At 37.6% G+C, this 14,677-nt stretch overlaps 1 long non-coding RNA gene across 1 annotated transcript; it reads right to left on the bottom strand.

The window, feature by feature from the left end:
- Positions 1 to 9,105: 9,105 nt before the first annotated feature.
- On the bottom strand, positions 9,106 to 12,109 carry LOC130189493 (uncharacterized). The gene is made up of 3 exons (XR_008830807.1): positions 12,013 to 12,109; positions 9,948 to 10,070; positions 9,106 to 9,486 (listed from the first exon to the last, which is right to left on the bottom strand). It is a non-coding gene; the product is annotated as an uncharacterized LOC130189493 (long non-coding RNA).
- Between the last annotated feature and the right edge of the window lie 2,568 nt (positions 12,110 to 14,677).

The raw sequence follows: 14,677 nt of genomic DNA, 5'->3' as shown, positions 1-14,677 counted from the left end.
TTATCTATTTCATAAACAAAAATACTTACTCATTTAATCTCTTTTATAAAAATGGATTTGTCAAAACGAACCTGGGTGTGCAGCATACATCGTCATGGCGATATACCCCGGTATGATGAAAATCATTGTCGTAAACCAGAAGGTACTTTGCTAACCCTGAATCCTACTTCGCAGTATAAGGCCTCTTGTGGCCGAGGGCGCATTCTTTCTTTTCCACCCGTTAGTCCAGTCTGTGTATTTCTGGCGACAGCATGGAGGACTCCAATGCAGACACTGAGGCAAAATAGGGCACATAAAATGGACTTTTCTAAATGATGTGTTTAAATGAACCGGCCATGAGTAATCAGCCCAAACAAGAAAACAAATCCATTGGGGCAAGTGCAGGAGGCGGCTCATAAACAGACATTAGTAGCAGATATCAGGCACAGGGGTCCAGATACACTAGAAATGCTTTAAAAGTGAATCGACTGGTGAGCTGGTGATATACACTGAAGGACCGATGAGATCATAAGAGACAAGCCTGTCAGCAGGTGAGGAGGAGGGTGTCAGGTGACCAGGATTGGTGGAAGGCATCTGGTGGAGAATGGCAGGTCTGGACATTTCCTCAGAAATGGAGCCTGAGGGAAGTTAGAAGAGGCTGGAGGGAGCGACATGAGGAGGGAGGAGACTGAGCAAAATATACACAACTGAGACAGTAGTTGCACAGTTCATAATCCAATGAGAGGAAAATGGAATGCATTTGATAAAAAGTAAGCCAGGTTTGTTTTTTACCTCAGTTGATCAATATGACAAACAAACCAACAATCAATCCAGTATTTTGTGTTTTTGAATATCTCTTTAGCGCTGTCTGTTCGTCGATGGCTATTTGTTGACGATGTCGGAGCACTCCTTCACTGATGCCTGCGATATGAGTCCCTCCACGTAAGAGCATCTGTTTAATGGGCAAGGCAGGAAGCTGGAGCTCAGCTCGAATGAAATAGTTTACTTTGCTCTAATGTGACGGTGTGAGTTTGTGTAAATTACAGGCCACTGTAACTCAAAAGGGGCAGAGAGTGCTGGTTGTGAGTGGGTTGCAATTTGAAGAACCCGTGTGGCACCGTGGACCACTTCCATATGCATTCATTACTTTCCACTCTCCAACGAAAAATAAAAAGCAGAGCAACAAATGGGAAAACGGGGGAATTTAAATATGTTTTTTGAGTCGGCCAAAGTACGACTCCCACACACGTAGATTTGCTGCTAGATGCCACCAGATCCGACACACGAGACATTTAATGACCAGCGTGCATCTTGTTTACTCCCTTGTTTCTATTGATAGGGGTACTCCTTAATGCTGTGTTGTTGTTGTCAAGTTGCTCGACTGATTTGCTTCATGTGCATCAGACCTCAAATTATTACATTTTTATAATTGTTAATGTAATTTTTTAGCAATACGATTTCCTTTTTCTTTTCTTTTTCCTTTTCTTATTACTTTATTTTATCATTATTATTCATCTCACTCTTTGCACACACATAAAAATATCATCATCTCAAAGCAAACTTTTTTTTTGTTGGAAAATAGCATTTCATTTTTGAAATGTGATATTTAACAATTCAGAAATTGAACAATGTTCAAGATAATGTACTATATACATTGTAGTTACAATATTTTTCAACAGTCATATGGTGCATTGGTAATAGATCTGAATTTGGGTCAAGCCAATAAAAGTATTTAGAATTTGAACGTTTAGATAAAGTACATTTATTTCAATAGTAATTGATTTATGTTGGCTGAAGAGTGACCCTTTTAGTTTGAGGCCATTATGAAAGTCCAGGATGACCAAAAGTTTGAAGATATATTCTACTTTAAGCGGTTAAGTCTGACTATTGACACGCTATGGCGGTTTTGGCAACATGAAAATGTATGCTTTAAGTTAATATTATGATTTGGATGTGTCACAAAGATTTATTGTTACCAAATACAAGTACACTTTCATGCAATACTCGTAAGTCAGTCGATTAAGGTGCACATTATGACTGGCATTAACAATAGAAGCAGTAAATTGTTATTACTAGTTGTGCTGTAGATTATGCATATAAAGAACCGTATCTTTTTGTAAGTATGCACGGATTCCCCATCGTTGTTAGAGGAAATTTCACGATCCGCCAACTGTGAAGGAAGTCCTTCCAGCTGTTCTTTGCCCAAAACAACTGAACAAATCCACTGACACGGTATCTCACACAACAGTGGTGTACATAACAGACAGCATTGATTTATCGCTCTCATTATGCCACATTAGCCGGGCCTGGAACAATGACCAAAGAGCAAAATGAGAGGGAGAGAAACGGGCCTAAAAGGAAAGTTTAACAAGTGTAGTATCATTAATCTCAACCTGCTCTCTACATCTAACGTCTCCATTTCCTGTTGGAACACAACACTCTTTAATCTGGAAGAACCCAATTAAAAGCTGTGCACGCGCCACAAAGTTCTGTGCCACCCAAACTCTCCACTTCCGAAAGAGGTGGGAAGCGGGCCCTCTGCAGCATGTGCTCTGCAGACCTTTTCAGGATTAGAAGCCAAAACTAGTGTTTCAGACCCAAGTTTCAGAAATGTTTTAAATATATAAATGACTTTCATATTCGCCCTATTCAGCAAATAAACCATGAGGGGTTTAATTGAAAAAGTTGAATTGTCAGATTATTGACTTGAGAGTCCATGAAGCAACTCGAGGTGATTTAGGTGTTTTATTTCACATTTTTATCTCAGATCATAGCAGAGAATCCAGCAATTGATCAATAAAGTAAATAAAATCAAAATAATAATAAATAAACTGCTGTGATTTTTGAAATGTCCCCACTGTGGGACGAATAAAGGAATATCATATAATATCATAAGTCGCTAAAAAATGCATCAGTCCCTAGTTCCAGCTTCTTAACCCTTGTGTTGCCTTCGGGTCAATTTGACCCGATTCAATGTTTCACCCTCCTGTCGCCTTCGGGTCAATATGACCCGATTCAATGTTTCACCCTCCTGTTACCTTTATATTTACTAACATATTTTACCCTTGAGGTCAATATGATCCCAGCTATTAAAATCTACAGAAAATTATTAGAATTAATATTGTTTTCCAAGTTTAAGTGTGAGGTACTTTATGTTTGTTTGTTGACTCCCGAAAGAACACCGACATTAAACATTGAATCGGGTCAAATTGACCCGAAGGCGACAGGAGGGTTAAATATTGAATCGGGTCAAAATGACCCAAAGGCAACACAAGGGTTAAATGTGACAAGCGTGTGAGTCTGAAAGAGTAAAATGTTTCTGTTGCCTATAACGCGACTAAAAATAGAAACGGTTTTCTTTGACTACTAAAGACTAAATCAATGTTGTGTTTATTAACAGTCCTTAAATGCCCTTAATGTATTTAATGAGACAACTCATTCCAGGAGCAGCATCTTTTCAAGCCCTGTCTCATCGACACTGTATCAACGTCGGGCCAGCTCCGTTCTTATCGCTGTACTTTATCCACATCTGCCAGCCTGAAGATAAGAATTGTCATTTCCCGCCCATTAGAGGCCTCGACACCAGCGACCTGATGGGAGCCGCTTGCTGGCCAGATGGATACGACTATGTTCAGTTCAGCACATACCTCCAGATCTCACAGCTTAGCAGTCACGGTGTGTACTGCATTTTTATTGAAAATGACGTGAAGACTCACACCCTCATTCAGCCTTAATTACATCCTGAAGATGAGACCAGAATATGAAAGTTGCTCAACGATATTAATCAGTGTTAAAGGCCATGCGAGAAGACACCATTCACCATAGATCAGCCAAAGATGAAATCTAGTGTTATTACTTTCTACAACATAATAGATTATATTATATTGAGGGTTGGCTGTAAGACTTGTTCTTGATTTATAAGTACTGCTCTATTTCTAAAAGGTTGACTGGATAATTATCCCTCTCATAATACTGATTGATCTCGGAATGAAACCCAAATCAACTGTTCGAGGCATATCCATTCACACTGGATCGGTGAAGTGCATTGTATTTTTCCATTTTAATGAAAAATATTCAATTTGGCAAAACAACAGGAGATGGATTTCACAGCACCACCACCAGCCATGTGAATGCTCTTTGGGTTTTATTTTCCAATAGAGACTTTGACCTGCTGGCGATGCTGGAGGAAAGGTCAGAGGGTCGCCAACATCAGCAGGATTTATTGTTAGGGGACCATATATGAATACTGCACTTTTCTATATATTTTTTCCCATTTATCTTTTACAAACACCAACGTGCCCTATTGCCAAAATGAGAGGCTTGCTCTTTAAAATACCACAAAGGTTCTAAGGAATAAAAAATCTTTTATTTTACAATCGCCTCTCGACTTTAATTTGACAAGCCACGCCCCTTTTTTATTTCAATTATTTCATCTGGCGGCCACCATCACGCACTTGACCCTTCACCTCCGTGTCATGTGTCGTCATGGAGAGGCTTGAGGAAGAGTGACCATGGCCACGCTGTTCGGTACATGACACTGACTCAATACATCCCTCCGATCATGAAGTGCATACCTCCAAGCTCAGGGAAACACATGTCTGTTAAATATAAATATCATTCTCTTATTGTCCGCCTGTCTGACAAAAACATGAACCGTCGGCACAATTCAATACTTTACGACAAAAAACATTCTTTTTAAACGACAACATCAAATGTCATGAGGCGGAAGTAAAGCAGATGCGAGGAGGAGAGTGGCCAAGGCAGTAATTGCTTTCCGTCTGTTATTTAGGAAACAGAATAAAAACAAGTAAAGAGCAGGGATAGCTATTTCAGTTTGGATGTCATGACTGTTTCCATCCCAGCTGCCGGCTCTCGTGCACTGGATGCTCGATCTAATCGAATCGTGTCATTAATTGCCACATTAGAAAGAGGGGGAGCAGAAACATTCAATGGTGAAGTGCTTCTCTTTTGTTCGTTAACCGAGCCGAGTCAGAGCGGAATACTTACTCTGTCAGGCTGCTTTGTCTCGTGTGTGTGTGTGTGTGTGTGAATGTGTTTGAACTTTTTGTCTTTGCCTTTTAGTGAAATTAGATTTTAGCACTACTGTGTGTGTGTGTGTGTGTATCATTTTGTGTTTACAAAAGTGCCAGAGGGAGATCCCAGTTAAAGTTAATGAATCGTGGAGAGACGACCTATCTGCATGCAAGTCATTTCTGGTATTTACTGGCTGGGTCATAATTCCCAACACCGGGTACAATCAACAAGCTCACGCTGGTGCCCCCGACGACAAAATTATTAACTTTTGAAACACAATTAATGTTACGTTCTTGCAGGACTGAAGAGCGTTTCTTTGGCAGCAACACTATATGAATCACTTTGATGAACAATGACAGTTGAATAAATAATAGCTATGTTTTTATCCTCGGCTCTCGTAAAAATAAATTGAACTTCTGTTCTTTAATAAAAACAACAACGGCCACACAATCCGTCTGCGGGGCGGAATATCTTAACCTGTTATTAGAAGATATAAACCACATTCACATAAATCAAACTATGAGTATTATTTTTGTATTTATTTTGTTGTAATTGTATTATAGATCTCTTCTTGTTTTTACTCCAGTCTGGATTAATGTCTACCCTTTTTTGCAAAAAGATACGCAATCTGACAATAGCTGAACTTCCAATGAATAATTTGAGGGTTATTTGTTTACGACCATCAAAACACGTCAGTTTTATGTAAATATTGAAACATTTGAAAGACGAGTAGTCTTTCCTAAAACGGTATCAGTACTGGGAGCAGCAGAACAAGCTGTAAACATTATCTTTATACAAATACATAAAGGTTGATATGAGGAATGTCTAACTATGTACACAACCAGCAGATGCATTGATTTGGAGTCGTTTTTTTGTACAGTTGATGAATGTAAGTCATTTTATCTCTGGTTTGGTCGTAGGCTGTAAAGAATACCCACACAGTCTGCCATTAAACATTGCATAATAATACAAATAACCCTATATTTCTTACATCAAAATTAACTATGCTGGGTGAATACTCGATTCTGACTGGCTGCAGGGTGTCCATTAATTCCTGATAATGGACACCCACGAGGTTCCAGTGAAATTGTCTGTTTCACCGTTCTACTTGAATTCACAGGCAACAGAATAATCTTATTTATAACACTGAGTGTAGCGACTTTAACACACAAGCTGCAAGAAGTACATTACAGTTGTGAACAACGTTTCTATTGCATCATAATCTTACGGGATGGTATGGATGAATAATTAATGTTTTTGGATTTTTTTTTGGCATGCGACAATGTAATAAGTAGGATAATGCCCTTTGAGGGGTCCATAAGCAGAAGTTAATGAACTATGAGACACAGCCTAATACCATCGGGCATTATACCTTAAAACACTGCCAGGAGATAATAAGATCTGGTGTGCTAGTGTGTGTATGTGTGTGTGAGCATGTGTTTGCGTCTCTGTGTGGGTCCACGGTCGATCTTGCATAGTGCTGCACCAAACTGCATCACATTTTGGGTGCTTCTCTATGTCAGTGACGCTTCTGTCAAAACTAATTTCACGAGTTGATACTTTCATTTATGAGTTGTTCACTCCTCACTCGCCAACATGCCAAATTGTATACTAATGATATTTTTCCTCTCGAAGGAGGAATTTGGATTTCATGAAACATATGTTGGGCAAATGTTTCAATATATTTTGTCTGAGTGTGTGTGTGTTGTGGGAAGATGTCCATCATATTTAAAGTGGATCCATATGTTACATAACTCCTGATCTTGTAGCTTCTAACATGTCATGCCAGCATCTTTAGAATCGACCGAACTAAAACAGAGTTATGGGGCGTAAAACCAAAACAACGAGCTGAATAACACTAAAATGTTCTTTAGAGCTTCAGGCAACAGACGATCTGGGTAATAATTGTCTTCTTCTTTGTCACTATGAGCGACACATCATTTCATCAATGGCTGATATAGGTATATTTGAATGCAGCTTTAATGTATTGTGGCATCACAAGGGGACAGGTAGTGGAGGGACGCTATATTCCCACTCGGTTACAGCGGCCACACTACAAAATGGCCGCTCTGGCTGAAACTACATCTCCCAGACTGCCTCACCACTCACCAACCTGCAGGTGCTTAGGGCATCTAATTGAGGCAGAACTGGGAAGCTTGATAAGAGACAGAGGGGAGAACATACGGAGGGAAGGAGCTGGCCAAGCCAAGTGTGAAAGGTCATCCAGGACAAGACCCCAGCGGTTTGAAACACAGACTTTGTTATTTCTTGAAGGAACCTTTTACTCCCCCGGGATGCTTTTTGTTGAGTAATGGACTTTTTTTATTTGTTTGAATGAATAAACATTCCCCTTCATTTTTTCTTTCCTCTTTTTCCCCCTGAAGGGTTATTTGTGAGTTTTTCCTGATCCGATGCAAGGTTTTGGGGCAGGGATGTCTTTGTGTACAGATTGTAAAGCACTCCGAGACAAATTTGTAATTTGTGAAATTGGGCTATACAAATAAATTTAATTGAATTGTAATGCAGCAAAAGGAAAATAAACACATGTGATGTCAAGAAGGAAGTAAGCGGAGGTAGTGAGATTAAATCGAGTTCAAATGGGTCATGGTATAAGCCTCTCAAGATAGCAATGAGATGGAGGGATTATCCAACACGACAAGAACTGTTAATCAAAGGAATATTCTGAAGACTGCAAAGGAATTTTAACCATGACTAAAAATAATGAGGCATGATTGACATTAATCCTTGTGGTTGGATTAAATAGCCATGTATATTTCAAATGTTATGCCACTGCCTCTAAACACAATGTATCTTTGAAAATGTAAATACTATAATATTAAATACACAAAGCTGTGTTGTGTAGAGTCAGATGGGTGAATAGAAAACAAAGACTTCCTTGACTTTTAGTCTTTCCACCTACACATGACCTGAATAAAACAATGTTTGAGCTGTGGGGGATATTTATGATTAAATTCAGTATAGATAAACCATCTTCCATGATTAGCAACATAAACATGTTGGTTTTGTAAATGTTTTCTTACGTACAGGTATATCTCCATTATTGTGCTCTTTGAGGTCAAGTGGAACTGATGGAATGTATTCAGCACACCGAGGAGACATCTACTGGGAAGTGCCCGAGCCACAAGAATTATAGTCTTGACCAAGAGTGAGGTGTTTTTAATAGGAGACTATTCATGTGTGAAATACATTGCAGATACTTTATGTAACCCTTCGGCACTTAACGTGGTATCCTGACCTGAACAGTGTATTATTAAATGAACATGAGAGCTGTAATTTTCGCTTATACTTTTACTTAATAATAAGCTAATTATCACTCATTGTTGTAAAGGTGACTACTTTATATATATAATATATATATATATACACATACATATATATATGTATACATATATATATATATACATATACATACATACATATATATAGATACATAGATATATATACATTTTATACTTGATATTTTATTTAGGTATTTTTACAGAAATACAACCTTCAAAAGTAAGAATGCATAATAATAATAATAAAACCTAAAAATAAATAAAAATAAAGTATAAATTAACCATGCATCTGGCCAAGAAGGGAATGAAACAATAATATAAAATGTTAAAGCAGTATAATAATGATAAAAAAGGAAGCAAAAAAATCAAAACAATCATGCAACACTTCAGTCAATCATAAATTCGGTCCAACAAACCGATCTGAAGTACAACATATATTCAATGAGTTCTATTCACAGGGTATCTTTAACTTAGTTTGAAACTTATAAATATGGGTTGCATCTTGGTGAAACATAGTGCTTTTCTTTTTAAGAGATACTGGCGCTAACAAAGTCCCAAATCCTGTGAGGTTAGAGAGGGAGTGTCACTTGCCAACTTCCTTAGTTTGACATATATTTTAACCATTTTGTCCATCTAGCTGTGTATATGTCCCTTCTACTTTATATATTTGTAGATTTAAATATTTTACCAGGAGCTACATCAGCTCTCACAAAAATAAAGACGCACAGTTCAGATCTCTGGCTATATTTATCTCGTATACGTTATGATGCATTCAATATGCTCTTATGCCATCATTACATCCCAAACGTCAACAACCATATATTCTCATGATGGAACCACTCGGGACATATAGTATTTTCTCTTTCTCCATTATAAACATGTCTTCTTGCTGTAACATTCAAATATTCCATTAAAAAGTAATATGGCTGACTCAAAAAGATGAACAGATTTTAATTAACATCTGAGGGTATGGATACAGACTCACAGCTAGCATTAACAATATGCAATCATTTCCCATCCCTGTGCGACAAATGGCTTCTAAAGAAGAATATATATATATATTTGAATATGGTGGTGTATTTTAAGGGTCATTTGATTGCTGTTGCCATCAATTTCATTTTTTCTGCTGCCAATTTGGCCTTTCACGCTCACCTCCAGTTGCAAGAGCAAACATCTGCAAAAAGAAACAACATATCAGAATAATATCAGTTCTTGAGAAAATGTAAAAGCATTGTATTCGCCAAGAGTAACGCATGAAGAGTATGAATACTAATTCAGTTATGCATATAGAAGTGTGTTCTTTTGTTTCAGATTTAACAATAGTCAACATGTCTTCCGAAAAGTTATTCAACATTTGAACAATTTCCGAACCGACAGTCTTTTTAAAATAAACTTCCATCTTCATAGGAAACAACTTGGTTAGGTTTAGGAAGACAAACTTGCTGAGGAAATACTTTGGTTGGATTATGAAAAGATTGTTACATTATCCCTATAATGTGGATTACATACAAATCTACTTTGTTAAATACATACAAATGACATTGCATTACTGTTCCTATAGCTACGAACAATGTATGAGAACAGCATGTCCTTCAGGTGGGTCACTTGGGACATTGGCTATAATAACTAACCCACCTTTCAATCCATTGAATGATTGTACATCTGTTGGAGCTTGAATATATATATGCGCCTCCTTATGTTGTCGACTCTTGAAGACACGGTAGTGTTGAAACATTTGCCTGTTTGCAGAATTGAAGCCTGGAAAGAAAAAAGTTACACATCTCTGGAAGATGCAATGGAAAATCCTTCAACTCGCTTTATAAAACGACGGTGAAAAAAGGTTTTTGTTTAACTTCTACATCACAACAAACCGCAGTCACAGGTCTTTCTGAGATGCTCGAGACATGTTTTAAATGCGTTTAAATTCCTTTTCGCCAACGACTGAAAATCAACAGCATGTCTGTGACATGGTCAGCTTCACTGATCCGTGTCATTAGAATAATGAATGCTTATTTCTACAACCTATCATTATTCTAATTATAATTGTTGACATTTTACTGTTTTTCAGCAATCCGTGCATGAGCCCTTCTCTTCTCTTCGATTGGTTGCAATGTCTCACGGGTTATAAATGTGATGCAAGCCATTTATGAACCAAGTGAAGTGATTTTTATTCAGGCTTTCGTGGTCTCTTATGTCAGGCTGTCCCTGGCTGCGCTCAGTTTAGCATAGAAGACGAGTAAAAGAGAATGACATCATTTTGGATGTATGCAAGGACCTCTGGATTCCTAAATAAAAGGATTATCCTCTCCTGCTCCATTTGAATCCTTGCATCACAGCACATTGACCCCGGTTATGACATATCTTCCCTCATCCATTTATACAACACATGATGCCAAATATGTCATGACAAATATGTTTTAAATAGCTCAGACCAGCTGGAGGAATATTGCAGCTCAATATGAAAATTGGAATGCCTTTTAGTTACATTATGATTAATGTGTTTTCAAAATGTGCACAATATCAAACAAATCAGCGTTAAATGACTGCTGCCAATGATTTTACTTTAGTATCCAACTGATCTTTATTGCTTACATCATCTTTTTTCAAAAAACAGACTTTCAGTTTATAATCCTGAATATAGTTTTCACAATTACGATCACATTTTTCTATAATCTATTATTGATGACATACGGACAGGAGTAAACCATGTACTCGGCCGCTCTTCTTCTCTAACATCATGCAAATCAATGTAACAAATGTGCTTATAAAAGTCGTACACGGTATACAACTTCATTTAATTAATTGTGTCTGTATGTATTATAAATACATGATCACAGGATTTACATGTTACGATGATGACCAAGGACAGTAACATGTAAAAGTGCACAACCCATTAAGTGTCCTTGTTCATGTGAGGGACAATGCCTGGATGTATTCAATAGAAATGTAGAGCCATCTGTACTAATAATCCACTTGAAAATAATTGATTTTCATGAACATTTTCCTCCTTATCTCAGTTCTGCAATGCAAGGCTGAAGTCTTTCTTTTGGAAAATGAAAAACATACTTGTGTGCTCAGACACACACTCTAAAGACGCTACAAACCACCGTTAATGTTTCGAAACATTCTCGTTGGACTGGTTTCATATCAAGTCTGTGTAAATGACTTTGCCTTCTGGAGCCTTTTGGAACTCTTCCCCTCACATCTGGGAGGTGGCCAATGACTTCCTAAATGTTGGACAACTGAAACCTGCTCCATTAATATGAGCGTTCATCCAATATCCTTTAGAGGTGTGTTAAAATGTAAAAACATTTTTTTTAATCTAGGATCAGTATCATCATTTTGGAACTCGTACCCTCACATCTGGGAGGTGGCTATTGAGTTCCTAAATGTTAGACAACTGAAACCTGCTCCATTAATGTGCTTTAATTCACGTTTTTTTTTGCCTTGCAACTATATTACATTTAGCTGAGATTAGAGGTGTGTTAAAATGTACAAATATTAGTTTTATCTAGGAGCAGTATCGTCATCACTGCTAGACTAGACGTGTATCTGTCGCAGACAGCAGTGAAAGCTCACCTGTTGTAAAGAAAATGAAAAAATAAAACATAGAATGCACATACTAATCTATTGTACATTGGGTTACACGATGTAATCCTGCTCTCTCCCTTGTCCCTCGCTGCTGCTGCACTTAACATACCATGTTGTCATGAACTGACCAGGCATCCGCCGTAAATCCCTGCAGTAAATTCCATCCTAATACATATTGGATATGGATACTTGAGATCCCAGTGGGTGTTGCGGTCCACTGCACAGGCATGTCGTCTGGCACACTCTCGTCCCCCGTAATGTCGGTGGCTGTCGTCCCGAGGATTAGAGAAGGGATGGAACGATGAAGGATGCATGCCGCTTCCCAGATTAGGATTGACCTGCTTTAAAACATAATGGTGATTTATCCTCATCCGATTACTGCTCCCAACTGACCCACATGATTTTGCTTTTCTGCATTACATCTGCAACGGGCTTTATTCATTTATTATTTGATCCAAATCAAATCAAAACCTGAACCGGTTTATTGAGAGCTTGTACTCTTGCAGCCGGAGTTGGTTCTGTGGGCTGAGCGTTGGACCGCCCTTCTATTGTGAGAATGATCTGAAGCACACAAATCACATCCTCAGACTGACATTTATTTGTTCTATCTTCATATTATAATTTGATATTTCTTAATTTATAATATCATTATTAAAAATATATTTACTGTGTAACGAATAAGTACAAGCTAGAATTACATTATATCATTTACGTATAATTGGGAATTTTTCCAAAAATCGGCATCATTAGATATCATTTTCAGTTATCTTTTGTGTTCAGTGACAAAGCATACATTGTAGGAAATTACTAGGTCATAGCACTATATTATTTCATAACAATAAACCCTCTGCAGCACCTATGAAGCTCAAATTAATAATGTCCCAGTATTGACCGGATGAAAGGGTCTTTTTTTCAACAAGCGTACATATTCTAATAGCATACCTCAAAACTCTAGCCAAATAGTTTGGATTTGTTGCCTGGACCTAACTAACACTAACCATTCCATGTTAACTGCATCTTTTAGTTTTTTTACGTGCGAACCTGCCTCGAAATTCTACACAACAAGCTGTACTTTGTGCTCTTTAGTAATACTTGCAGTAAGCTATAGATAATACCACCACTGCATAACCAAAAGCGTACATGCCTCTTACTGGGGTGGACATTATTTACCTATTGTGGATTTTGGGCTTCATTCTTTTGATTGATTTCATTTGTCAAATTATTACTTTTTAAAGGATGTTTGTTTTTTTACTTTAACCTTGATTACTGCACATCAAATAGAAAACATTTAAAGATTTCAAACCACGTTGTTCTTAAGGGTAGCAATCCAATAAATCATTGTTTGTACTCCAAACACAGTAAGTGCTCATTTCACAATATATAAGAATATGTATACTGTATATATATATATATATATATGTGTATTATACATATACATGTGTATATATATATATATATGTGTATATATATATGTATATATACACATATATATATAGATAGATATATAATGTATATATATAAACATACAAGCTTACAAAATTGCAAAGAAAATCATATATAATCCGCATGGGCATCAGACAGACAGTCATTCACTAATCACCTGAAACAAATGCTACAGGCTAAACAATGAGTCTGTGAATGGAGATGACATCTTTCATAATAAATGTTTTGTTGAAATACAAACTGAATCACCTCAAGTAATACATTGTGTTGGAACCATCCAGGTCATCTCTGTAATTATTTTTCGCAAAATCAATATATCTTGGACGTGAATTTAATAGATACATGTCCGCCAATAGTAGGGAGAGGTTTTAATACGCAACTCTGAAGAGAACAGCTCAAAACATTGTTTATTGGCCTTGGAGTAATTAGAACAAGGTTAGAGCAATCTGACGATAGAACGCAACTTAGCTGAAAATATGTACCCCTTTATTTATGTGCTCATGTTTGTCCGAGTTCATTAACGCTGACGGTACAGCGGGTACGTGCCAAGAGTTAATTTAAATTTGCTGAGCAGACATTGTGTGCATCCAGCGTAACTTTATGGTTGGAGCCTTGATCACTGAGCCACTCCATCTATTTGGGTCTATCTCATTACTTAGTAAATGGAAGATAGAGGAAAGGAAAAGGTGTGTAAAAGCCTTTTTAAAAATGCATTACCTTCTCTTGGGGAGGTCAGGTAATTACATTTTTTACAGCACCATTCAGTAATGTTAATATAGCCTTATTTAGAGCGGTTGCTACCCTCTGCCGATGATACATTTCACATCCGAACGCAGCCTATATTTAGGTGAATTTCAACTGTTGTTGAACTAAATGGTGATTTGATGAAATAACTATCCATCTAAAAGTATTAAGCACAATCTAGGCTGTGGATTTAATAGTGTCTGTTATATCTCTGTAGAAGTCTATCCTTGCCTGTTTTCGTAGATCAAATTGGGAAACACAACCCAGTCGTAGGGAAAAAACAGTTGGCAGAAAGACTTTGGCATTATGCCAACACAAACCAGTGGATACATTGAATGTCAATATTTCTGATCGACCCAGTGCTGTTAGTGTCCTGCAATGGGTTGAGAGATGTTGTATATCAGGGATGAAAGATTAACGATCATTCTCCACTTCCACTGGATACAGTGGGCATCCCAGGACACAGCTGGCCTTCTTAACCCGTCTCTTCAGTCCCTTCCTGTCCAAGAGTCAAGACGCTGCTGCACCAGCGGACCATGCAATAGAAGGCGGCTGATGCCACCACAGACTCAAAAAAGGTCCTTGGG

The sequence above is a fragment of the Pseudoliparis swirei genome, chromosome 24, assembly GCF_029220125.1.
Source record: "Pseudoliparis swirei isolate HS2019 ecotype Mariana Trench chromosome 24, NWPU_hadal_v1, whole genome shotgun sequence".
NCBI classification, from domain to species: domain Eukaryota; kingdom Metazoa; phylum Chordata; class Actinopteri; order Perciformes; family Liparidae; genus Pseudoliparis; species Pseudoliparis swirei.
The sequence above is the reverse complement of the archived record's forward strand: the minus strand, read 5'-3'. Positions and strand labels throughout refer to the sequence as shown.